Raw genomic sequence first — 25,229 nt, forward strand, 5'->3', positions numbered from 1 at the left:
CTACAAAACCTCCTTGGTCCGCAACAGTGGTCTCATTGTGAACAATGGGGTCTGGCATCTTGGAAGGTGGTAGTGGCTGTGATATGATGTGCTATGCAATCCATCCCTTTATAGAAAAGGAAAAACGGAGTCTTCCATCTCAAGATTGCAAAACGGATGACTTAGTCGTCGGTCACTGGCGTGTGACCACATGGCTAGTCTGACAGGTTGGACACCGATTGTCGAAAGGTGTTGGCAAACATTATTTGGGCTACTAGTTTGGACAGGCTTGGCTGGGTGGTTACCTAGTGTTTGTTGACCCGACTAAGATACGATCAGCCAATGGTCAGCCAGGCTCGGATACCAAGTTTTTCAGGACCGGATTTTCGGGGATTTTTATCTCCCTTCAAAACGGCCCTTATGCATACCAGCCCCTGGAATCATATTAACTGGTGCACAAATCCTTGATACAATTGGCAACACAAAAATACAAACTTGAGGTACAAGATCGAGGTGGTACATAGAGGACAACAAAGGTTTCCTAATGGTTGATGGCGGAAGCTGTTCGGGGATCTCCAGCATCTATGGGACTCCATTTCCCACAGGAACAACTAACTTGGATAATTCTATCTCACGTGGCTGCTGTCTTCAATGCCTATGTTCTGTATTTACCGTCGGATTCCTCCTCTCCAAGCACGCAATCTGCACAAGACAATAGCCAAAAACAAGCAAGTGACTACTTTGAATGTACTCGCAATCATCATGAAAACAAACATAAATTGGCTGGAGTTAATATACACTTGCAATAATACCACAATATTCCATCAACCTTGACTTCTTTCCCAAGTACATCATGGAAATTTAATCATACCGAGAAATTAAGAAGCAACCAATAAGAGTAAGATTAACGGATGTGATATAAAACATGCGTCCATCGGGCATCTGGGTGACACCACATATGGGGCTTGAAAATAATAACAAGCATGCCACAGTCGGGCGTCTGAGCGACACCACATAAAGGGCTTATATGAAATGATAAAAATGCCGCAGTCGGGCACTTGAGCAACACCACATAAAGGGCTTATATGAAATGATAAACATGCCGCAGTCGGGCGTGTGAGCGACACCACATAAAGGGCTTATATGAAATAATAAATAATGAATATCGAGGAGGTAGAACCGTCCCAGGGACATTCAAAAATGATAATCATAGGCCTTAGTTCACAGAAAATAATATTTATGATCATCCCAAATATTTCATGATGAGTCTCATAATTCCTTTGTCTTCCTTCGAAGACCGACACTCATACCGACACTTCACTAGTCAACAAGTCGTCCTTCACCGTTGACACGACTACTCGAATAGTTTTGACTCTATAGAGGATGTACTCTTTACCCACACCTCACGGGTTTCGCTAGTCACTTGAACTAATCCTGCTACGATATTTTACAAGTAAACACTCTGAACCAATACACACCCATTTTTCTCCCACGAAGACCGATACCACTCAGACTACGCTGCCAGAGAAAAACCATATGACGGAGAGGCTCAAACCTCGATTAGCATGGGATCAAATTTATACCATGCACTACAACGGGAGAGCTCTTCCCCTCTCGGTACCAGGCCGGAAACACCTATGCTGCCTGACCGGATGACTGGATTTAGTCCAGTGCCCTGGATACCTTCATCCCTGTCCCTCTACTTGGTGTGTACCTGGTAATAGGTTTACTACCTACTGAACGATATTCCATTTTCAGGAAAACCTGTGGCAGCATGAATGGGTTAAGGTGACATACTCACAAGACTCTATCTATGGTCGACTCAGGAGGTTTAAGTTATTCCCTGCAATATTAGGATAATCATAGTGTTTTATCACCATAGACAGAGTCACCACCTCTCCTACCCCAACTATGCCTTGCTGACCACTCTCGTCCCACGAGGTGTCAGTCCCAAAGTCGTATCTCCCCGAGACACAAACTCTCTTCGGATCCAATCTAGTTGACATGTGTGGCAGGAAGATGTGACTGATGTCCCATGCAACTCAATCATACAATAATTGTACTTTTGATCCATAAAGCCACATGCATGATTATCACATGAAATACCACCACTTGTTTAACATTCCCTAATGTTCTTCTGATCCAACAACCCACACACAACCAAAATATATGAAGGTTCAGAATGCTTGCCTTCCAAGTGTAGAGAGGTAGGTTGCACTCCAACACTTTTGAAGTTTTTGCTCCTCTCTCCATAGCCTAGTTTGAGAAATATTCTAATTAACATATAATCTAAAAACAGTACAGAAAGTTGTATTAGAAATTTTTCCAATAAATACTAGAATAAATTAAATGAAATTTGAAAGAGGTGAGAAAAACAATTAGCTCAGTTGGAATTTATTCTAAAAGTTTTAGCTCAGTCAAACTCAGTCAAACCTATTGTAAAAAGAAAAGTAGAAATCAAAAAACGCCTCCGCAAGAATATGCCTACCGCACTGCAAAAACATACTGAGTCGTCTACGCCTTCCCTAGAGGGAAGCGCACTCACGCGGGTGCATGGATGAGGGGACCGGCCTACTCACCTACATATGGGTGACAGAGGGCAGGGGAGTGGACTCGGCAGCGATTACCGGCGACACGGTGCACCACTGGTAGTTATCCGTCTATGCAACTTCTCGGGAGGATGAGGCACATCAATTTTAGGGGCTTGTGGGCGCGACGGAGCTTGAGGGCGAGCAACCCTTCATCCATGGCACAGGGAACCTTCGGTTTAGGTGGGATTCAAGCTAGGGTGGTTCTAGGTAGGTTTCGAGAGATGTGGTAGCTTTGTGGGGTTGAGGAGGGGTGAAAGTGCTTTATATCGACTAGAGGGGGTGAATAGGAGATTCTTAGAATTTCATCAGTGAGGAAATTCCTTTTGACGAAATTCCTCACTGATGAATAACTTGCAGCGGAAACAACAAAGGATCAGGGGTGCAAAGTATCACTACAACAGTTTTCTAGATGAGGAATATGGAAAATAGTTTGCACAGTACGCACACAGATATTAAGCAGATGAGGATTAACTCGCATGAACAATTTGAGGTTGAGGAAATTCAGAGAAAGTCTTCAGCAAATTCTTCGAACAGAGACAATGAAAATTTTCAACATACAATATTGAGGAATTGAAAGAGTTGAAGAAATAGAACCCGTATCACAGTGAAGACAGTGGATGATGACCCAGTTCCAACTGCTGTGACAGTTGTACGTCTGGTTTGGAGCGGCTTGGTATTGAAACCAAAAGACACACAGTCCTGGGACACACAGTCGCTACCGTATTCTCCTTGAGCTAAGGACACACAGTCCTCATCCAACACTCGTGGTAAGTCTTTAGGGAAGACTTCCAAACCCTCACAAACTTGTTCACCCTGCGATCCACAATTGACTGCTGGATTGCTCTAGACCATGATGCCTAACCGTCTGGAGGATGCACAGTCCTCAAAGGTAAAAGGCTTTAGTTCCACACAGGAACAAATTATTTAGTGATGCTCAATCACTTGGTTTTGGTTTGTGGTTATGTGTTTGGGGTATTTCCTCACTGATGAGTAACTCTCGAAGACTCTAAGGAATTTGGGTTGCTCTAAATGACAAGTGTCACTTTCTCGCGGAGTAGCGGACCAACTAATGGTTGTGGGGGGCGGCTATTTATAGCCTGGGAGGATCCCTACATGATTTGAAATATATGCCCTTAAATATTATGACCGTTGGTGTGGATAAGATCGATGATGTGGCGTGAATTGCGGCAACGGTCGAGACCCTCAACTGTGAGAGTCCTCATGTCTCTCATATTCCTCACTTGAGGCTTTTGGTAGGATTAGGCTTGTGTTAAGCATCATGAGGAAATTCATTCCGTAGTGTTACCTCGAGCCCCTTTAAGAGTACGGTGTTCCTATGACTCAAGAGTGAAGAAAATGAAACATAAAGAATAAATCTTCACGCTTCAAAGTCTTCGGATCGTTTTTCTTCAGGACACACCGAATTCCTCATCTTCAATATCTTCATGAGGAATATTAATTTCATCGCAATTTCTTCGTGATCAAAGTCTTCAGCAGAAGACCAATTTCTTCAGCTGAAGATATACATTTTTAGGGGTCGATATTCATCGTATAATTCAAACTCCTCAGTGACTTATAAATCATGTGTACACTCATGAACTCATTAACCTATAAGTCTTCAAACCACCTAAGTCACTAAGGGCACTAGATGCACTTACAATCTCCCCGTTTTTTGTGGTTGATGACAATTAGGTTAAGTTTTCAACGGGGATAAAAATATGAAGTGTAAATACTCATTTTGAGGAATTTGAAATCAAGATACTGAGAGATTCCCCCTGAAGATGTGCATAATTTGAGGACTTTAATTTTCACAGCAAATGCACATTGATGATTTATATCATGGAGATCTCCCCCTGTATCTTGTAAATCATGCATACATATGACATATAATATGAAGAATTTGAGAATGCATGATGAGAAATGGTATCTGACGAATTCCAGCATGCGTGCATTAATATTTTGAGGAATAAGCATGCGAAGAAAAAACATTCAAAAGCGTCAGAGTAGCGTCGGGCTTAAGTTACCACTCATTACATAAAACACTTCAGAAGAACCAAGAGTTTGTAACTTAATAAAGTTCGTAAGCCCCATAATATATCCCGCGTGAAGACTAACTCTCAGATTTCTCCCCCTTTGTCATCAAGTGACGAAAAGGGACAAAACTGAGGACCAATGCCCCATGAAATCTTGCACTTCCTGGCTGATGAAGAAATGCGTGAGGATTCTTGGCGACGGGCTTCCTCCCTGGGCGAGTGGCAGTGTCTGCTGGTTCTTCATCAGATTCTGCAGTGCGAAATAAGGAAAATGAACTGTCCTCAAGGTCTGGAACTGGAATTCCCTTGAATTTCTTCTTGGGAGGCCGCGACCAGTCGATGTACTGAGTAAACTCCAATTTATCAAGTTCTTCTTTTGTCTTCATATGACCCAGAGTGGCCCAAGTGCGATCAAAAACCTCATGAAGATAGTAGTGATTTTTCTTCACTGCATTCTGAGTCTCGTTCATGGTTTTCACAATGGCGCTGAATTGACGTTTGACCCATTTGTGATTTCGATTGACCTTCTGATGAAGACTGAGGAGTAGTTCTCTGTTAGTCATTATCCTTGGGGCAACAGGGCTAGGCAGCTCATGAGTTTCAGTGTCATCCCATGAAGAATATGCTTCTAGTTCACGAAGCTGGCCATCAAGGGGCCGACTTCCTTCATCGATGACAGATTTTCCTTTTCCGTCAACAGGCTCAAAAGTCTTCTTGTTGACTCTGATAGGAGGCAGATATCCAATGTGATTGTTGAAATCAGCATGATTGTTGATGCTTGACCTGCGTCTGATGAATCTCATGATCCATGGAGCGTAAATCTTCAAGTCGAAGGGTGACAGAGCATTGTCAGCCAGAGTCCTCAGGAAGAAGTCATGAAGGTTTATTGGTATGCCATGGATGATGTTGAATAGGTTAATCTTCATGATGCCTACGATATCTTCTTCATCATCATGGCCTTTGATTGGAGCGATGACACTGCACAGGATCGTGTAGATAGTCCTTGCTTTGTACTTCAAGTCTTGAACCAGAAAGGACATTCTTGGAGGTTGATCCTTGGCCAAAGGCTTCATGAGGACTTCCATCAGTTTGTTGGGCAATTCCCGTTCATCATACATCAGCACAACTTGTTCTGAGGGAATTGAAACTGGAAGCACTCGCGGCAGCTCAGTAGCAGGAGCTTTGTAATGAGTGTGCTGAGTCATCCAATCCAGCACCCAAGTGTTGATATACTTCGGGTCTCTACAGATGTGCAAAGTAGCATAAAACTGAAGAACTATATCACTATTCCAATCACTGATATCAGTGCCGAGAGGTAGCAGTCCGGCTTCAGGACTGGGGCGAAACAAGGAATTTCTTCCATCTCAACATGAGAAATATGGATGTGCTGAAATATTTTTTTTCTCCCACAAAGCACAGAGGCATAGTAGTTTAGCTGAGTCCAAAACTTCCTGTGCCGGACGCGAAGCTTGTCATATGGATTGTCGCCGATGAAATGCATCTGTTCTTCATAGAATGCTTCCTTCTAAAAGTTTGGCCTCTTTGAAAAAGGCTGATTTTGCATTGGTTGAAGATTGTGCTACTTTTCTTGAGGAGATACTATCATAGCTATTTCAGAGTTGACCACAACAATAGCAGTCTCGGTGTTGGGTGCAGGAGCATTTTCTTCAGCCCGTTCCTCAGGTTGAGGGTTTTCCTCCGGTTGAGAATTTTCCTCGGGTTGAGGATTTTCCTCAGCTTGAGGAATTTTCTTGGTGGAGGAGGCAAAATCTTCAGTTGTTGCAGCTCATGCTCGACCAGGTTCATCAGACGTCTTGTGAGGAATGAAGGACTAAGGAATATCATCAATTTGAATTTCCTCATCCATGATTTCTTCAGAATTAGCATCCTTCATTTCCTCATCAATCGGAATTCACTCATCTTCTTTAGGAATGACGTAGTCAATTCCGAAGGGAATCAATGTATATGATGGAGCTACCTTTAGAGGCACAGCATCCACTGGAGCAGTTTCTGATGATGATTCTGGGGTCAAGGAACCTTTTCTTTTCTTCACTTCTTTCTCAGCAGCCTTTGTTTTCTTCACGTATGATGCAGATGGATTGAGGTGAAGGAATTTTCTCTTCAGGAGCTGGTGCAGTATCAGTCCTGGCAATTTCCTCAGCTGAAGCATTTTCTTCAGCTGGAGCAGATTCATCAGCTGGAGTGTCTTGAGGTATTTACTCAATTACAGATTCATGAGCTCGAATATCTTGAGGCATTTCCTCAGCAGGAGGTTCTTCTTCTTCATCTTCCTCACTCAGCTGAACATAATAGTTGGGCTCAGGCTGCTTTGGTTTTGATGGAGGAGCAGCCTTCTTGTTATATTCATCCACTACATTAGTTGCAAACTTGATGAAATTTGACTTAAGACTTTGACGATCAGATAGTTTCGTGTACTTGTCGGTCAAAGTCTTCAGTTCAGCCTGGGTAGACAAAAGATCTTCAGGCATCACGTTGAGGAGATTCTGCCTAAGGAATTTCTCCTTCTTCAGTTTTGCAGCCTTTTGTTGCTTGGCTTGCGTCTCTTTCCATTTGGCCTCATTAATGAATGTGGCCACCATATGGCTGATACCTGTGGGAAGCTTCAAGTCATCAATGGGTATGTTTCGATCATCATACCAGACATTAAGGTAGTCAAGCAGAACCTTTGGATAAATGGCAAGAAGAATAGCGTTGCCTGAAGCTTGTGCAACTCGCTCCTTCTTCTTTGTGATGATGGCTTGAAGAGTTTCATCATCAAATTCATCACTTCCTTCTAATGCAGAAGGGACGTTGATGACTTTGCATGGGCTGGGCCTGATGCCCGTTCCAGCAGTCATTTTAGTCTTCAATGGTGTTGGTGAAGACTTTGTCTCTGAGCTCGTGGCAGATGGTACATAAGAGCTAGAGAGAGCAGGCTGTTGCTTGACAATCTGCTTGTGTTCAGGCTTTGAGGCCTGTGTAGCTGTTAAGGGTTTTGGCGCAGGTGCAGCCTTGTGAGGCAATTGCTCTTTAGGCTTTGAAGCCTAGGGTTTCTGTGGCACAGACTTCACTTGAGGAATAGCTGTACCAGAAGCTTCAACAGCAGAAGAGGTGGCTGCAGTGGCAGCAGCAGATTCCTCATTGAATTTCCTCACTTTAGCTTCTCCTTTCTTCTGAAGCTTAGGCAAGTGTTTGTCTTTCTCCTCAGGGTAATCCTTAACAGTTTTGATGCTTGAGGGATGTGCATCCTGATGATCACCAAGAGGAGGCCTTTTGCAAGGTGGCTTCAGGGCGAATCTCTTTGCATACTTTGGAGTGACGAAGTGATATTCCTTCCACTCCTTAAACCACCCGCGCTCTATTTTCTGAAGCCTAATTTTGCGCTTTGGCATAGGTTCTTTCTCATCTAGAGTACAGTAATCAAGATATATATCCTCAGGGATATCAATTGCAGTGTTTTGTTCAAGTTTCTTTCCATCCTTTTGCTTTCTGTCATCATCCATTTTCTTCAACTGATGCTTTTGCTGAGGAATTTGCACTCTTGAAGATTCTGATGACACTGGCAAAGTTTCTTCGAGGAACGCTGCAAATGAGTTAAATTGATGAGAACCTAGAGATTCACCAGCTGACATTTTGTACCTGTGAACAGAGTATAGGTGCGAGGAATTTGGATAGGTCATATATGTTCTTAGATTTGAAGAAATTGAAATTTTAAAGTTGAGGAATTTGACCAGTGGGTTGAGGAATTTGTCTAAGCACTCTGATCTCGTGTTTTAGAGTTGTGCAGATTCAAAAATTTGCACAATTGAGGAATCACATGAAGAATTTTTGTGGCTTAGTGAAATTCATCAAGTGTTTGAGAAATAGAGTGTGCGAAGCAAATAGACACCGAGGAAAAACAGATATCTCGAATCTAAGGTAAAATAGTAGATCGAAAGAGACAATAAAATAGGATTTCAATTACCCTATATGGCGAGCACGAAGAATAGAGGCAGTAACAGTAAGATGCTCTTCGGTTCGAGTCGGCTCCGCCCTAACTTGGCGGCAGAAGACGGCTACGGTGGCGGCGGATGTAGATGTTCCACTGAGTTCGGCGTCGGAGAGGTTGAGGTAGTGAAGCTGTTCCTCTCGAGCGACGAGATTGCTAGTGGTGGCGCTAGGTTTCTGCTTGAGGCGGAGAGAAGGACGAGAGAACGAAGAGTTTGGACAGAAGGGGTAAGGACGTATTTATAGCTTAGGGGTCCGGCCAAAACTTTCGAACCGAACTGCCCTTGCCAATTTGTCTCCACATGACACGTGTAGCGAGAGATTAAAGCAGTGGAGATCATGCTTAACTGATCGTGGGAAGTGGGGTTCAGTTATTGTGTAACAATATAAAAATCATTTTTGAAGATTTGAAGATTTCGTTGCAAAATCCTCAACTGACAAGGATAGAGTGAGGATTTGAACAAAGTTTCAAGTAGAACGCATATGAGGAATTGAATAGACTGGGTGCGTATAGCATAGAGGGGAGTAGGGTCCGATGACATTCACTTAGATGAAATATCGAATTGAAGAAATAGCTATAAGTGAATGTTGTTGAGGACTTTGAAATCACAGTCTATATATATATATATCTATGCAAATGAAAATCATCAAGTGTTTTGAGTATTTTGAGGATTTTAAAAAACTTGAGGATTTTGTGACAAAGCATCAAGTTGATGAATTTCTACTTTCAAGAAAAACAACTTTAAGAATTTCAAAGTTGGGTGGTGGCGTGACCCACCATATAAGAATGATGATTTCATGCGCCGCGTAGAATTGTCGTAGGGCCCTGAGAACCAGATTCTTCATTGATTTCCTCACGGTAAGAGTGATATTCTTCATTGATTGAAGAAAATCAATTCTTCGTGTGTTGCACAACTAAGTCATCAATTTTGCATAAGTGTTAGGATGTGTGCATGTTTTTAAAAAACATTTGAAGATTCTAAGATATTTAGCTCACACTGGAACTTGCAAAACCTTTTCTCATCCAAGGGTTAGTGAAGATATCAGCTAGTTGATCGTCAGTATGCACATGGTCGATGACGATATTGCCCTTGATGACATGGTCCCGAAGAAAATGATGAAAAATTTGGATGCGCTTAGTCATCGAGTGTTGTACTGGGTTGTATGCAATCTTGATTGCACTTTCATTGTCGCAGTAGAGAGGCACATTCTTCATTTTGATGCCGTGGCCCTTGAGTGTTTGCTTCATCCATAGCAATTGAGCACATCATTATCCAATAGCAATGTACTCAGCTTCGGTAGTGGACAGAGAAACGCAGTTCTACTTCTTTGAGGACCAGCAGACTAATGATCTTTCGAGGAAATGACAAGTGCTAGAAGTTGACTTGCGATCCACACTGTCACCCACATAGTCAGAATCAGAATATCCCACAAGATGAAGATTTGAGCCCTTGGGGTACCATAATCCTAGTGTTGGTGTGTGAGCTAAGTATCGAAGAATATGCTTCACGGCCTTATGGTGTGATTCCTTCGGTTTTCCTTGAAAACGTGCACACATGCAAACACTAAGCATTATATCTGGCCTAGATGCACATAAATACAGTGAAGAGCCTATCATTGAGCGATATACCTACTGATCGAATTTATTACCATTTTCGTCATTGCAGAGGTGGCCGTTGGTAGGCATGGGAGACTTGGCGCCTTTGTATTCATGCATGTCGAATTTTCTCAGAACATCCTTGAGGTATATCTCCTATGGTATGAAGATGACATTGCGTTGTTGACGAATTTGAAGACCTAAGAAGAATTTCAGCTCCCCCATCATAGACATCTGATATTCTTCACTCATCATGTAAGCAAATTCATCACTGTAACGTTTGTCAATAGAGACAAATATGATGTCATCGACATATACTTGACACAAAAATAGTTCATTGTCATAGGATTTTGTGAAAATAGTTGGATCGAGTGAACCAGGTTTGAAGCCTTTCTTCATGAGGAATTCATTCAATGTATCATACCACACCTGAGGGGCTTGCTTCAGGCCATAGAGTGCCTTTTTGAGTATGAAGACTTTGTCCGGATTCTTCGGATCCTCAAAACCTGGGGGCTGAGCAACATATACTTTTTCCTCAAGCTTACCATTGAGGAATGCACTTTTCACATCCATTTGATATAAGGTAATGTTATGATGATTAGCATAAGCAAGTAGTATTCGAATAGCTTCAAGTCTAGCAACACGTGCAAAAGTTTCATCGAAATCAATTCCTTCAACCTGTGTGTAGCCTTGGGCTACAAGTCGTGCCTTATTCCTCACCACTTGACCATCCTCATCTTGCTTATTTCGAAAAATCCACATGGTGCCGATGATATTTTGCTTCCGAGGATCTGGTTATTTGACGAGCTCCCACACGTCATTTAGCTTGAATTGAAGAAGTTCATCTTGCATGGCTTGAATCCACTCAGGTTCCGTGAAAGCCTCAGCAACTTTTGAAGGTTCTGTGATACACACAAAAGAAGAATGCGCAAAAAGTTAACTAAGTCTGAAGCTTTTGAGCGAGTGAGAGTACCTGGCGCGTTGATGTCATCAAGGATTTTGTCAATTCTACTTCATTTCTAATCCCCGGATGAGCTGGTTGAGGATTTCGTCTGGACTGAGGAATTTGTTCTGGAGCAATTTCCTCACGAGGATCTTCTTGATTTTAATCAGTGCTGGGAGTAATTTCTTCAGCAATTTCCTTAGTAGGAACAATGTCTTAAGTAGGTTTGAGCATGATTGCTTCCTGAGGAGATAGTTTATCTGGATCAAGAGGCAATTGCTCTCTTTGCGAGCCATTAGTTTCATCGAACCGCACATCTACAGTTTGAACAACATTGTTCTGATAGGTGTTGAAGACTCTGTAGGTGTTCGAGTCCTTTCCGTAACCAAGCATAAAACCCTCATGTGCTTTAGGTGCAAATTTTGAGTTGTGGTGAGGATCTCTAATCCAACATTTTGCACCGAAGACTTTCAAATAACTTACATTGGGTTTCTTGTTAGTGAGGAGTTCATATGAGGTTTTCTTGAGGAATTTGTGAAGATATACCCTGTTGATGATATGGCAAGCAGTCTTGATTCCTTCAGGCTAGAAACAATGAGAAGTCTGATATTCTTCAAACATGGTTCATGTCATCTCAACCAGAGTCATGTTCTTTCTTTCGACGATGGCATTCTGTTGCGGAGTATAAGGAGCAGACAATTCGTGAGTAATACCAAGTTCATCAAGATAAGCATCAAGACCAGTGTTTTTGAATTTTGTCCCATTATCACTCCTGATGTGTTTGATCTTGACGTTGAAGTTCGTCGAGGCCCTTGAGGAAAATTGTTTGAAGACTTCCTGCACTTCAGTTTTATACAGAATGATATGCACCCAAGTATATCTGGACTAATCATCAACTATGACAAAGCCATATAAAGATGCTGCATTTGTTAGAGTGGCATAATTATTAGGTCCAAATAAATCCACGTGAAACAATTCAAATGGACGAGTGGTAGTCATGATAGTCTTCGAGGGGTGTTTGGATCTGGTCATTTTTCCAGATTCACAAGCACTGCAAAGGTGGTCCTTGAAGAATTTGACTGATTCGATGCCAATGACATGCTTCTTCTTCGCCAACGTGTGAAAATTCCTCATACCTGCATGACCAAGTCTTCAATGCCATAGCCAGCCTTCTGAGGTTTTTGCTAGTAAGCATGTGGCTGGTTTAGGACCTGTAGAGAAATCAACAATGTACAAATCCCCTCTTCTAACGCCTTCGAAGACTTTGGATCTGTCAGATTCCATGATGACAACACATCTATATTTTCCAAAGATAACAACCATATCAAGATCACAAAGCATTGAGACTGACATGAGGTTAAACCCAAGGGATTCAACAAGCATCACTTTGTCCATATGCCTGTCCTTGGAAATAGCCACTTTGCCAAGTCCCTATACCTTGCTTTTACCTTTGTCAGCATAAGTGATTTGCTTCAGTGGTCATGGAGTCAGTGGCATATTCATCAACAAGCTTTTATCACCAGTCATGTGGTGTGTGCAACCACTATCAAGAACCCACTCAGTACTCTTGGGTTTGTCATCCTGCGGATGAATTAGTATAGCTTACCATCTCATATGCTTCAGACTTTAAGAATATGATATCGATTTCATCACATAGGAATTTCATCATAAAAAGTAGATTTGAGGACGTGTGAAATGTTATCATTTCATCAATGTTAGCTTGCGTCCAATCAAGCATTTTCCTCAGGTGTCCAGCAAATTCTTCGGATGATGATTTTCATCTTGAGACCTGACCTGCAGAAGTGATTAGTTCAATTTATTCACCACCCACATCTGAAGGGGTGGTATAGAGTTCATCATCCTGCGAGCACCATATGAGAAAAGGGGGCATTGAAGGTAATGCACTTCTCTTCAAAGTAGGGGGTTTGAATACTCAAATGAACAGGCAGAGAAGTTCTTTGAGGATTTATGAACCTAATGATTTGAGGAGTAATGCTCATATTCATATCCCTTGTACCTTCCCTGCATTTCAGTAGCATTAGCATGAGTACGAGCATAGTTTTGACCAGTTGAGGATTTTGATCGTCTTGAAGACTTTGATCCTCCTGAGGAATTTGATCAGGTATTCAGATTCTTCATAGGTGGTGTCATGAGGACATTCACCTAAATATTTTCAAGGCAACTTTTGGGGACCCAGATTTTCCTCAAGGGTGGTCCATTCTTGCAATTAGTTCCAACATATCGAGTAAATACTTCACGAGATTTATTTTTGAATAGTTTATAGTTGGAGTCAAATGACTCATGTGAGGAATAGGATAATTCACATGCAAAGCCTGTTAGATTGGATGGACCAACAAGAGGCCCTTTAGCAGCTACCCATGTGGTTTTGGGATACTGCTCAGGTTTCCATTATGATCCATCAGCATTCAGTTTCCTTTCAAATGGAATTCCTTCTTTCCTCGGTTCTAGTTCAAAATCTGCTTTTTGAGCACATCGCAAAGGGTTTGATGCCCTTTGAGACTTTTGTACGTGCCTGTCACATAGAATTCCTTCAGCCCTGTATTTTCGTCAGTGACATTTGTGGTTTCCTCAAGTGAGGAATTTGATACCACATGAGCAGTTGAAGAATTTGTAGCAATAGAAGTATTTGATGATTCTGGTGAAGAATTGGCAGTTTCATGTTTGATGCATTTGAGACATGGCGGAATGAATTCAACCTGAGCGGCACTGATCTATTGAGCAAGTAATGAATCGCTTTCCAGTCAAAGATAATCATGAGACATCCTCTGCTTCTCAAGATCAAGTTTCCTTTGAAGAAATTCATAGGAAAGTTTCTCATGGTCAGCCAAGAGTGTGCCATGACGATCTTTATGATTATGAAATCTGGACTGAAGACTTTTCATATCTTCAGTGAGGATTTGGGTAAGATTCATTTCATCATTCAACAGGCCATCGCTTCTGTCTAGCAGTTTCGGAAGCTTTTTGAGGGAAGTTTGTTGTTTAGTTGCAATGTTGGCAAGTTTACTGTAACTGGTTTTTTTTATAATCATCAGGTTCACGGTCACTTCAATCAGAGGAGGAAGTGTCATTCGATACCTTTGAACCTTTTGCCATGAAGCAATAGGTTGGAGAGAAGTCATTAGCATAGTCATCAGTGTAGATGGCGTTGTCGTTTCTTCAAGGTTGAAGATTGACTTGCTGACGAATGTGGTAGCTAGTGCAATACTAGCCACACCAGATTCCGAGTCTTCTTCAGAACCCTCCTCTTCATCACATTCCTCAGATTCTGCTTCAGAATCCATTTCCTTGCCAATAAGTGCCCAAGCCTTTCTGCAACTAGTCTTCTTGTGCGACGAGGACTTTGAGGATGAGGATTTTGAAAATTTCTACTATTTCTTCGAGTCATCAGAACTTTCATCCTTGTATTTCTTCTTCTTTGATTCCCTCACCTAAGGAGGACAATCAGCAATATAGTGACCTGATTTCTTGCATTTGTGGCACGCTCTTTTCTTGTAGTCCTCAGATGAAGATTCTGATTTCCTCATATCTCTTCTTGAAGATTTGCCAAACAGGCCACGTCTTGTAAACTTTTGGAATTTCCCCACGAGCATTGCAAGCTCCTGTCCAAGTTCTTCAGGATCACCAATGCTGCAATCCGAGTTTTCTTCTTCGGATGAGGAAATTGCTTTGGCCTTCAGTGCACGAGGTCTAGAATAACTTGGTCCATAAAGATCTCTCTTTTCTTCCTGTTGGAATTCATGAGTATTGAGTCTTTCGAGTATATCAGCAAGATCAAGCATCTTGTAGTCTGGTCTCTCTTGAATCATCAGAACCAGTGTATCAAATGATGAATCCAAAGATCTTAGCAGTTTCTTCACAACTTCATGGTCAGTAATGTCTTGAGCTCCCAGTGCTTGCAGTTCATTTGATATGTCAGTGAGGCGATCAAAGGTATCTTGGAAGTTTCATTGTCGAGCCTCTTCAAGCGATTGAAGAGATTGCGAAGAACATCAACACGAGTGTCACGCTGAGTTGATACTCCTTCATTGACTTTGGACATCCTTTCCCAGATTAGTTTTGCTGAGCCCAAAGCACTCACTCTGCCTTACCGACCTTTGTTCAGATGGCCACAAATGATATTCTTCGCTTGAGAATCAAGTTGCTTGAATTTCTTCACATCAGCGGGAGAGACAATAGCAGTAATGGAGGGAACACCATGTTCCGCAATATACCACAGATCATTGTCAATAGCTAGTATATGGATCTGCATCTTGGTCTTCCAGAAGGGAAGTCCTTTCCTTCGAAAGTAGGACATCCTGCAGTAACCTTGATCATGTCTCCAGTCGACATAACTAAAAATTCATGTGGTTAAACCAAAATCACACAGAACAAGGGAGTACCTTGGTGTGATACCAATTGAAAGTGTGTTATATCGACTAGAGGGGGGTGAATAGGAGATTTTTCGAATTTCATCACTAAGGAAACAACAAAGGATCATGGGTGCAAAGTATCACTACACCAGTTTTATAGATGAGAAATATGGAAAACAGTTTGCACAGTACGCAGGCATATTCTCCAATAATTCCAATAACAGTCTAGCATGTCACACATGATATATTTGATGATCTTGCCAAGTTTCACCTCAATCCAAGTTGATTTGATTCACCAAAATATTCCAAAACCCTCTTTGTTCAGAACTAAACTTGTGCAACTTTACATTGTCAAGTGTCTCCAATTATTGTTAAACTTTGAGGACATGTTCAAATCCTTTAGTAATGCATCCACACCAAGTGGTGCATCGTGGAGAAGAGATGAACTTGTCCAATTCCCCTAAAAATCACTTCTGATGAATTCTAGAATTGGGAATATTTGCATTGTCAAGTTTCTTCAATTGATCCCAAACTTTTTGGGCATGCTCTAACCCTCAAATAATGCCACCACACCTAGTGGTGCATTACGAGTGATTAGTTTTAGATCTAAGGAAACCCATTTCTGTCCCTTTCTAGGGTTTATAGAGTTTACATTGCAAACTTCAATCACCAAATCCCAAATTTGGTGATAAACCTCCTTTTCACCTAACATTTGATCCTGGTAAACCTCATGGAATGTGGAGTCTTTTTACTTTCCCAAACCAGCATCAAACACCTTCTGGTCATTTCTAAAGAATACAATTTCACCACTTTTACTATGCTCCTTGCTCTCAAACTTTTACCACATCTCCAACTAGTTTCCTTCTACATCCAGTAAACCTTGCAATGCCCGAGCTCAGTTATTTAGGGTGTAAAACCCCCAATTACCCCTCTAGACAACAGTTTTCCCCTCTCAGCTTTCCTTCTCAAATAAGTATTTCCAACAACATCCAATGGCATCTCCGTTTTGTTTACTCCCCTCCAAGCCTTGTGGACAAGGTTGGCCGTGGCCACAATAAATTTTCTATGTTTTGCATGCACAACACCCGCTTTGGAGAGCGCTATAGTGTGCACCCACACTGTAGTAGCTCCCATTCTGAGCCATCAGGCAACCTTGGAAACTAGGATTCCGTCCCTTGAGGTTGCCTCGACGTACTCAGCACGACAGCATGTCGGGCCCCTCCTCCCTTGCTCTCCTCTCTCCCCTATCGATCATGCCCGAGCACCACCCATGAACTTCCTCCACGATCCGCCCCGGTAGGGCAATTTAAGCCTTTCCGCATGCCCTCCTGATCCATTCTTTGCTCCCTCTCCCTCTCGTAGACCTCGATCACCAGCACAGTCGCTGCCCTGGCCATGGACACTACCGCGTTTCCCGTGTCTCCCCTGCCCGTTGGTGATCCTAGAACAAGCCTAATACCGACAAGGTCCACCTACATCCCTCAATCTCTCCCTAACACGATCGTGGCCCCCTTGCTAGTCATCATCGTCGGATGTGTCCGCCCTGGCCAACGCCCTCCTCGACCTGTCCATCTATGTTGCATGTAGCTAGGACCATCTGGTGCGCCCTGACATGCTGTGCCCAGCAGTGGCGCGAGTTCCTAGAATGGTGGCCGATAGCACTGATGAGCAGAGTCGGCGTTGCCCCTGCCCTGTCCAAAGGCGACCATGGGATTAGGAGATGGGCCCGCCAGTGGCCTATCGGTCTGCTAGCAAGGCCGATGGTGGGCCTGGTCGTTTAAGTAGAGACGGGTTTTGTCCCGGCCGCCTCCCCCACTATGGAAGCGTACTCCGCGAGGGCGCCTTCGACATGGCCCTCCATAGGCACGTGCTAGCAGATGGGCCGGGCCCAGTACACAGTGAAGCTAAGTTGGGCCCAGCGCATGACTTAGGCCCATCTAGGTAGTTCCTTTCCCTTTTTTCCAAAGAATGCAGCCTGTCTTTTGGCACTACTTCCATATTTTTATTCCGTAGATTTTTCCGTGTTCAAATTTGAACTACTTATAGCCGATTTTGTAAAATTCCTAGCGAGTCCAAGTGAACTCCAAATGGAGTGATTCCAATTCATAGGTGTTCATAAAATCGTCACCTATTTATCTAGCCTTACTTATCATATTATCGTATGCAACATTTTGGTTGGACCAAGTAAATAGCCCATTTCCCATTTATTTCATCTCAACAAATTCATTGGAAAATCATCCCAACTCCAAATCTAGTGAAACCAATTCCTAGATACTTCTGAAATCATGCCCTATTTAACAGGTGCATTCACTCATTTTTATAAAAATGTTTTCTATAGACTTCTCATAGGATCATCAATTCCTCCTTTTTGACCATTCAAAAACCTTTTCTGATCCAAAACCATTAAAGAAACTTTAGGTATTTTTCTCATGACCAAAGGTGTCCCAGAGAAATAGAATTACTATTTATAGTGTACTTTTATCACTCTTCTTATTGTGTAGCATATTGTGGTTGTTTCCGGTGATAGTTGACGAAGTAGACGAGGTGCTTGGAGTTGGACTAGAAGACCGTGAAGACCTCGAAGACTTTTCTAAACCAGGCAAGCAGCCCTTTGACCATGACTATGAAACCATTTTATGCATGTCACAGGGAACATATTTTGTTGCATCTGAATCCTGTTGAATTGGAGATCACCTTGGTGGGTCGTCTTCGATAACCCCTTGTTGATACCTGCACTAAGCTTGCCCTACCCTCCTATGACGGTTGTGCAGGTGGGATGTAGTTAAGATACTTAGTAGTTGCTATGCTTAAAAGGATGGGAATATTTCTAGGATTTTTGGAAAACCCCATCGGGTGCCACTAATGCCTGAGGGACATGGTGATGACATTAGGTGACCACTTGGGAAAGAACTGGTGTGCCCATACAAGTTGTGTGTGTGTTTTCGAAAACAGAGAGATTAAAGATTTGTCTTCCGTCCCAACATTACATGTACAACCATGATACCCCTTATGGGATGGGGTTTTGTTGATTAGTACGATTGGTATTAGCTTAGAGCCGCATTATTCGTGGTGGGAGTGACGTGGTCACTCTCAATACGAGGTCGTTTCGGAAAGGAAGACCATGGGTTGCCTTCACAGACACCGGGCACACCGTTGTGTGCCCTCACGGATGGTACCTGTGATGTACATCATGAGTCATGGCACCAACAGGAAGACTCTTGGTTAGTATCATCATGGGAAAGGCATTGTTCGGGGACTTACCTCGTGTATGGAAAATACCGCGTGTCGTTGATTGACACGAAAGTTTCCTGAGTCTTGTGGATAAACTGTGCAACCTCTGCAGAGTGTAAAACTATTTAAATAGACATATACATGGTCAAGGATAGTTGGATGGTGCTGCTTAAACAACGCCCGATATTTTCACAAACTTGGTGTGCGTGTGTATGAGAAATGAGATACTTGAGACAAGTCAGATGACTTGACAAGATGAACGAACATGAGATGTTCAACCCCTGCTTATGATGATATCTGTAACTTATTCGTATGTATTTTCACAAATTGTTGATGCATGCTTTACAAGTAGATTTGAACATATCATTGCACTCTAAATTAGCTTTCCACCACTTACCTACTTAGTGATATATCATGCATTGTTGTTACCTCATTCCAAAACATGGTTTGCATGCGAGTAAATTCAAAGTGTTCATTGGCTTGCCAATGGTTATTTAATTGACCAAGCATGGAAGAGTAGGAGTATGATAAAGAGTTTGTTGGAGACGAACAAGAAAACTAGGATGCTTCCTAGTGAGAATACCTATAGGTTTAACGCAGATGGCATGAGTTCTCGCTTTTGTTCAAGACTTCCGCTTCTAGTTATATTGGTGTGTTGGCCTTTGAGGACCTATCCATGTAAGACTTGACCTTGATGGTCTTTATTTGTATCAAACGGTATGTATGGGTGTAAGACTCTTGTTATTCAGCTTTTATGGGTTCAATGAGCATTGATCTCTCGGATCACTATACACGTGCATTCGGTGATTACGACTCATGAGTCGGGGTCCCCAAAGCCATGGACGAAATATACAAGATACCCTTTCATAAATTTTGTCTGTACCTTTTATAGGTGCTCTGCCACCTTATGTTTTGGGCCAGGACTATGTAACTTTTAGATACAACTTCCTAGACTGGATAAAAAAGTCTGTATTGTAGGGGAAATGAATCAGGAGGTGTTTTAGTCCCACCTTGTCAAGGGTGGAAGAAATCCCCACCATTTTACCTTATAAATATAGCCCATAAGGCACCATTTAGACTTGGGTTTTATTTAGTTAAAAGGAAGCCATTGGAACTTAGTGTAGTTCATTTGTGTCCAAGGACTAGACCAAGACCGCTTTCGGAACTCCACCATTATCAATACTTCATCTATATTCGCAGTATTCATATTGCTTTAATCATATTCTTGCTCGCTCTTTGATTGCTGATATGCCTCCAACGTATCTATATTTTTTGATTGTTCCATGTTGTCATATTATCATTCTTGGATGTTTTACAATCATTTTCTAGCAACCTTATATCATTTTTTGGGACTAACCTATGGACATAGTGCCCAGTGCTAGTGGTTGTTTTTTGCTTGTTTTATACTTCCCAGAGAATCAATATCAAACGGAGTCCAAATGTCACGAAACTTTTTGGAGATCTTTTTCTGCCCAAAAGACACCCGGAGGACCAAGGAAGCCAATTAGAGGAGACCCAGGCTTCCGACTAGGCACCAGGGCATGCCTTCCCCCTGGAACGGCCTGGTACATAGTTGGCACCTCGTGGCCCATGGTGGCGTGATTCCAAAGCAAAAATTCCTATAAATAGAGAAACCCCCAGAAATAACCTAAGATGAGAATTCCTATCGTCGCTTGTATTTGTAGTGATGACAAACCAACCAGAGCCCGTATCGGCACCCTGCCGCAGGGGGAGATCATCTCCGGTGGCCCTATTCATCATCCAAGTGGAGGCCATGACAAGGAGGGAGTAGTCCACCTTTGGGGCCGAGGCTTTGTACTAGTAGGTATGTGTGAAATAAAGCTTTTATTTCTATTAGCTTTTATTTCTATAAAGTGCCCAATAAAGCCTTTGGGATAGTGTGGATACTTTCTTGTTTGGTTTTGGGAAAAAAGAGAAACTTTTACGTCTAGTGCATAATTTCTCCGATTTCACTAGGGCATAAAAAATATAACGTTTTGTTTGCAGTTTTGGTATGGAAATTCTCCGTCTTCTTCTATATTTTCAGAATTGTTAGAGTCAGGGAAGTATGGTTTTCATTCAGATCTTTACAAACTATTCCGTTTTTGACATATTCTATTTTGCGTGCATAGTTTGTTTGTTTTAGTGTTTCCTTAGCTTATATTGAGTGATCTAAATTATGGGAATTATATGATACAGTGGGCATCATGTGAGAACAATTATGAATCTTGTCTTGAGAGTACCTAAGAGAATGATCTATATTTATCATACTAACCCATCTCACAAAGTTCCGTTAAGTTTTGTGTGATTGAAGTTTTCAAGTTTTCGGTGAGATGCCAATATGAGGAGAATAAGCAGTAGCAATAACCTAAGCTTGGGGATACACGAGGCATCTGCAAGTTAATATCGAAGAAAGAATCAAGCGTCTAAGCTTGGGGATGCCCCGAAAGGCATCCCCTCTTTCATCTCCAACATTTTTGGTATATCTTAATTGGTATATTCGTCACATGATAGGTGTTTTTCTTAGAGTTTCATTTTTTTGTTCTGTATTAGATGTTATTTATAATCTTGTTTTTCAATAAAAAGTTCTAAGAATGGCCTTTCGAATGCTTGAATTGCATGTGTGATGTGTGCTGTACAAAAACAGAATTGTAGTATTTGAATTATCATATTTTACTGGAATGTGGAATGTTTCTGAACATTTTACATGGTAATGTAAATGTAATACTAATTTTTCTATCACGTCCTAAATTTACAGAATTTTTGGAGATACATAAGTACACATTTTACATAGATTGCTACAAATTGCTCTATTTGGACATGTTCTGTTTGGACAGCTTGTTGTCATAGCTTTGTTATCTACTTATCTTGTAGTTTCCATAGCTTATATTGTTAGATATGAATTCTGGAAATGATAGTATAAAGTACCTAATGTTTGCAGCTTATTATGCAGCTTGTCTTGGCAGTATATAAAGAGTTGATTTATGCTTATGTGCACTAACCTATCTCACAAGCTCTTTTCAAGTATTGTGTCGATGAAATTTTTGAAACTTAGGTGAAACCGGGATATGAGAAGATTGAACGAGATACGAAATCTCAAGCTTGGATATTTCCATGGCACCCCAAGTAAATATTTCAAGAAGTGTCAACCATTTGAGCTTGGCTATGCTATGCATCCCACCTTTCTTTATTAACAACTATCGGTTAGCCTATGTTGAGCCTAAATTTGTATTTGTCCACATGTTGTGTGCTATTCTTGGAGCGTCTTTCGTTTTATTTGTTGTTTGAAATAAAACCTCATATCTGAAAATCTTTATTGAGACAGAGTCCTCACATAGCTACTTAATTGTTTGACTATTCATTGATATTTACTTATATCTTTCGAGAGTAGTTTAATTGAATTTCTCTAGTACTTCACTTATATCTTTTTTAGCACGGTGGTGCTATAATATTGGATAAATATGCTCTCATGCTTCACTTAGATTATTTTGGGAGTTAGTAGAAATTTTAAGAAAGCCTATCTTGCTTCACTTATATTATTTTGAGAGTTGAAAATTTTAAAGAAACTTGTGCTCTTGTTCTTCACTTATATTTCTTTGAGAGATTGTTATTAGCAATGGCAATGTGCTTTAAATGAAATAGGTCCCAACGTGATGGATATCGAGGGGAGATATAATAAAAACTTCCATGAAGATCATTGGATGTTAATCTTGATTCTTTGTAATAGTTTTCGATATGAAGATAGCGATATTTAGTTGTTTTATGAGTAATTATGCTTTAGTGAGAATATTGGTGTTAAGGATTGTGATTCCCTATGCATGCACCTGATGTCAATAATTATGCTATGAAATTACATCCTACTTGTGTGGGCGCTTCACAATCTATTTGCTAGGCTTCAATTGTACTAACCGGGAATGTTTCTTGTGCATCCAAATCCTAAACCCAATGTTGTGCCAAATGAGTCCACTATACCTACCTATATGCAGTATCTCAACACCGTTCTAAGTAAATTTACAAGTGCTAACTCTAATGTTCAAAATAAATTTCTGTTTTGTGTGCCCGTACCACTCATGAAGCGGCAAGGGGTGGTCGGTATTTTCCATGTTAAATAGGTTATTCTCAAGATGGGTGTTTATTCACTTGTCGTTGCACGAGAGTATGGTGGTAATAGGGATGCCCAGTCCCAAAATGCAAAAAAACATCTTTCATGTTGTCAAATAATAAATCCTTGGAAAGTGTTGGTATGGACGGTACCCGTAGATGCGACTAGTCGTGGAGTTTGAAAGAATGGTGGAAATGGAATAAAACTTATTTTCAGTTTTGGAACCATCTATGATTTGTTTAGCATGGGAGATATTGGAAAGCCTTAGTCGTCTTTGTTGAGCTTTGGCGTACCACCCAAAATTAAAAAAAAGTCTAAATTTTTAGTTGTGAGCTTTGGGACCTCTACAAACCCCTGCTTCCTTCTATGAAAGGCCTATCTATTTACTTTATGCAATTTTTATTTTGAATTTGAGTCTCCATCTTGTCTTATAAAGCACCACCTAAGGAACAATATTATCATACTTGAGCATTGGATGTAGCTAATATTTGGGTGTGTTGCATGAATGGATCAATGATTATCCATGATGGGCTAGGGATAGCATTTTTGAAAGACATGGCAGCTTGTTGATATGCTTGTCTATTAAAGTTTTCACGTCAAATTATACACTATTGCTTTTAATCATCTACAACTCGATATGTCCATGTTATAAAAAAACAATATGATGAACATGTTACATAGTATTCCACATCAAAAATTATATTTTTATCATTTACCTACTTGAGGACGAGCTTGAATTAAGCGTGGGGATGCTGATACGTCTCCAGCGTATCTATAATTTTTCATCGTACCATTTTGTTATATTATCATTCTTGGATGTTTTGCAATCATTTTATAGCAACTTTATATCATTTTTTGGGATTAATCTATTACATAGTGCCCAGTGCAAGTTGTTGTTTTTTTCTTGTTTTTTACTTTGCAAAAAATGAAAATTAATGGAGTCCAAATGTCACGAAACTTTTTGGAGATTTGTTCTCCTCAGAAGACATCCACAGGACCAAGGAAGCCAACGAGAGGAGGCCCAGGCTACCCACTAGGCACGACGGCACGCTTGCCCCCTGATTTCAACGCCAAAAATTCCTATAAATAGAGAAACCTCTGGAAATAACCTAAGATGAGAAGTTTCGCCGCCGCAAGTCTCTGTATCCTTGAAAAACCAATTGGGAGCCTGTCCCGGCAACCCGCTGGAGGGGGAGATCATCTTCGGTAGGCATCTTCATCGTCCCGTCGGAGGCCATGACGAGGAGGGAGTAGTCCACCCTCGGGGATGAGGGTTTGTACCTGTAGGTATGTGTTTAATCTCTCTCTCTCTCTTATGTTCTTGAGATGTCATGATGTTGATATATCACGGGCCTTGTTAATATTGTTGGATCATATGGTGTCTGTGCCATGCAATTGTTGTGATGAATTGAGTCTTTCACTTTAAGATCTCATTATGTTGGATTGAATATTCAGGTTCCAAAGGAATTCTCTATGAATGATCAAGATGTTGTGTTCTTCCAGAACCGTCTAGTGGTTCCTAAGAATCCACATCTGAGGCAGCTGATCCTTAAGGAGGCTCATGATTCTCATCTGACCATTCATCCTGGTAGTACTAAGATGTATCAGGACCTACGCCACAGGTTTTGGTGGACTAGGATGAAGAGAGAAATTGCTGAGTTCATTGCTATCTGCGACATTTGTCGACGAGTTAAGCCATAACATCAAAGGCCTTCTCGCACCCTTCAACCTTTAGCTATTTTTGAATGGAAAATGGGATAAAGTTAGTATGGATTTCGTCACTGGATTTCCCAGGACCAAGAAATGAAATAATGCTATCTTTGTGGTCATTGACCGTCTTTCCGAAGTAGCTCATTTTCTTCCAGTTCGTGAGAGTATAACAGCTAGCCGGCTAGCAGAGTTATATCTCTCTCGAATAGTGTCTCCTCATGGTGTTCCATTGGAAATTAATTCAGACCTAGGAAGTATTTTTACTTCTCGTTTCTGGGAGAGTTTTGAAAATGCCATGTGGACTCATATATCTGTTAGCGCTGCTTTCCATCCTCAATCAAGTGGTCAAGTAGAAAGAGTGAATCGAATCCTATAGGATATGCTTCGAGCTTCTGTTATATCGTTCGATATGAATTGGGAGAAGTGCCTTCCATTCACCGAATTTTCTTATAACAATAGTTATCAATCAAGCTTGGGCAAAGCCCCTTTTGAAGTTCTCTATGGACGAAGATGTCGAACACCTCTTAATTGGTCAGAAACCGGAGAGAGGCAACTCTTCGGTCCGTAGATTATCCAGGAAGCAGAAGAGCAAGTTCGCATTATTCGTGAAAAGATGAAAATAGCCCAATCTCGTCAAAAGAGCCAATATGATCTTCATCATAAGGTTGTGACCTTTGAAGTTGATG

This window comes from Hordeum vulgare, chromosome 7H, assembly GCF_904849725.1.
Source record: "Hordeum vulgare subsp. vulgare chromosome 7H, MorexV3_pseudomolecules_assembly, whole genome shotgun sequence".
Taxonomy (NCBI): domain Eukaryota; kingdom Viridiplantae; phylum Streptophyta; class Magnoliopsida; order Poales; family Poaceae; genus Hordeum; species Hordeum vulgare.